The sequence below is a fragment of the Pyxicephalus adspersus genome, chromosome 6 (assembly GCF_032062135.1).
Source record: "Pyxicephalus adspersus chromosome 6, UCB_Pads_2.0, whole genome shotgun sequence".
NCBI lineage: Eukaryota > Metazoa > Chordata > Amphibia > Anura > Pyxicephalidae > Pyxicephalus > Pyxicephalus adspersus.
Window position 1 is genome coordinate 1,529,584 of NC_092863.1, and position 3,442 is coordinate 1,533,025.

Here is a 3,442-nt window from a genome sequence, read left to right on the forward strand (position 1 = left end):
GCCTCTTAAGTAATTGGTTCAGGGTTTTCAGGTTCCTGTTTGGTTCCACTTTAATGAATGCTTTCTCCTAAAAAGTGATCTTCAAGAGTTAGCTACCAAGCTGCAGCCATGTCGAGTCTCTAGTGTAATGGGTTGGTACCCGTCATTAATTGTTGTCTGTTCGATTTCTGGTTACTTTAGTTATATTCTTGATGCTCTAACCTCTGAAGTTATTATTTAAGGCAGTGAGTACCACTCAAAGCTTATATCTCCCAGTCTGGCACAGGCTTTGCTTATCTGTCTCTTACACCAAAGATTTTTGTTGCTGTTGCTGGTTTGAATCCAAGTGACTCCATCATTTTCATCATGTCTAATGATGTGACCATAACCAATGACATATAGACCCATGGTTCTGGGATTGGTTCTGAATTTGGTTCTGGGTTTCCTGCCAGACTGTAGGCCCTTCAGGTTTGCTTTGTTGAATCATGGCTAATTAAAAAGTTTTCCTCATTTGTATTTTTACTCCCAAAAATCACGTTCATAGGGTTGGATTCTATGAGTCCTGACAGTGAAGAGCTATGGCACATTGCTTTGTTGTTGGCCTCATAGAGACGAGGGAGATTTTAGGATTGCCAGTTCCAATCTTGTCTGGTCCTCTTTGATGACATAATTCTTTGAAATTGTTATTTAAAGCTGTTAACAAACCCAGACACGGGCAGGACAGTAGCTTTTGGCTCTGGCTTTCTACCTTGACTATAGGTTGCTGGTTGGAATATAGGGCAGACTTCGAGCCGCCGGCCTCTTAGACTGCTGGTGGCGCGGTGAATTGGAGCTTGTGTGTATTCTGTGCTTACTGCATAGAGGTACCAGTTCAACCCTTGTGTTCTTCTTTTCCATTTACTTCTTACCCCCCTCAGCTAGATATTCATATACTGGGCTACTAAACAAAACTACTACTTGCCCTTTAGCTCCATGCTTTGGTGCTGTGCTCAAATCTTTAAGGTTTGCCGGTTCAAACCCCAGCTCTTCCCTTTAGTACCGTCTCACACCTAAGATTATTCTTAGAAAGGGCTTCGAGTCAAGCAAAAAGCAAGCGGCTCTCTGGCCTAGGGGCTTGGTAAGCTGCCCTTAGTACTGCTGAGTTCCTGGTTTGAACCCCCATGGATACTTTTAAAATAGAGTAGGATATTTAATCTTTAAATATTAGAACGAACACTGCACTTACTGGACAGAGGCGAGTAGCTCAGAGGATAAAAGCAGCACCCAGGGCACCAAAATCCTGAGATTAACTCCTGCAGCCTCCAGATGCACACAACATTCACCAAAACTCCAGTCCTGCTGTCCTGTGACTTCCCCAAGGGTGCCAAATATACAAGAAATCTGTGCCCACCACAGATTTCCATAGACAAGGATAAGAGTGGAGTGTCCCATGAATGAATAAAATAGTCCCACCATGACAAGGGCGCCATGAATATGAATTCAAATCTAAGGGATTCCGGCTGAGTGTTGCAGATGGAGCAGTGCAGAGTGAGCTCATGTTTGAGATTCCCCCGTGCTCACCATCCCTATGTGAAAGTCTGCTGCCCCCCACGACCACCTTTAGGGTAACAAACTGTCAATAAAAATGATGGGCTGCACACCAAGCAGCCCATTTATAACATCTAAACTAATGAGTATAATACTGTCTTCAACTAATGAGATTGGTCCTTGCATTTCACTCAATCTTTCTCCTTTTAATTTACTCATGCACACATTATCAACTCTCTTCTTCTCTAAACTCCTCCAGCAAGCTTCCCAATTGCCTCACAAGGATTCAACACAATTTCTTACCTTCTTTTATCCTGTTACACACTTGTAGGGTCCTTCATAGCCATCACCACACTTCACATACCTTGGCTGTGCCACACATGTAAGCACCTCCCTCCTCCACACCTGAGACAGGTTTGTTCCTAGGATAGGACCGGAGGATTGCAGGAGCATGACATGATTGTGAATCAGACTTGTTCTGGGATTAGAACCCAGGTCTCCCACAGACCAGGTCATAAGCCTTACCCAGGGAGCTATCGCTGCTTCACACCAAGCAATCTCTTCGTCCTCCTATTTCTGGACTCTCCTAGCAAATAAACATTTTAAGACATATTATATAATTTTATACAGATATATAATGATCAATATACAGCTCCATATCACGTCACCTTTACATGAATGCAGCAGGTGGCACCTCGGCTCAGTAAAACTGCTCGGTATCAGACATTCAGCGGAACCAGGACTTCAGGTTCCATGTCACTTACATGTAAAACAAAATGAACTCTGGTGTTCCATCTTCCATCCAATATTTAATGTGATTAATATTATTATTATCATCTATTAGATGATATTTGTATTGAATGCATGAAATCCAACACGTGCATTCATGGACTTCCTCCAAACTTTTTGTATGTTTTTGGATAGAGCAGGAAAGTCCAGGGGAAGTGTCCCCATTGGGTCCATGTTCAGGCACTTGTCTAAATGTTGTCACCATGTCACAAGGCCTTTGTAATGGAGACTACATGTGGTTGCTTTAATACACATTGTACAGGTAATATCACCATTAGGAAACCTTCCCAGGGGATTGCCATGCAGACATCCTAGAAGTGCATGCAGACCGGTGACCATTGCAACCAAGCTGCAAGATTCCAGCAGCACTGAGATATAACAAAGAATAATAATTAAAAAAGGGAAAACAGTTTAAAAATTGACTAGTTCTTTTGATTTATAAACAATTGGAAAACAAGGGGCTTTTAAAAAGGACAGAATGCTCAAGTATCATTCCTATGGAGTTACGCACATTAGGAAAGTGGTGATTGCAGCTAAAAAAAATGGTGTTTACTTCCTCCCTTCATGTAAATAGAGCATTGGTTCATCAGTTTAAGTTATTTGTTGTACAGAGATTAATCCATGAGAGCTACCATAAAAATCACCTTTTAAATCGTGCAATATTAAAAAAAATGTAAAAAAAAAATTTGAATAAATAGGAGATGATGTGCTCACTATTTCTGTCTAAACAGACCCCTAAATGTCATTCAGAGTTCACATTTACTTAGGTATAGTGACATGGACTTTGTAAAGCACTGGATAATATGTTTATAAATACTGGATGATAATAATAATAATAATATAAAAGATTTGAACACTTAAAAAAAGATAGCATGCAGTACCCCATGAAAGCCAGCAGGTGACACTGTTGCAGCAATAATATTCTATTAGCTCCCCTTATAATATGAATTTCACCCATTATTAGGTAGAAATGGCAGACAAATTCAGGCTTATTTATAATGGCTTTGCAGAGCTGCATGTTAACACCTCCCCAGAAACAATTTGTCACCCAGGAGCGCTCATAGGCGTTTTTATTCTGCAGGTGGCTGTGGAGTCATGCAGTTTTTTTTTTGCACAGGAAGGGCCAGATGTAGAATCAATGCTTCCA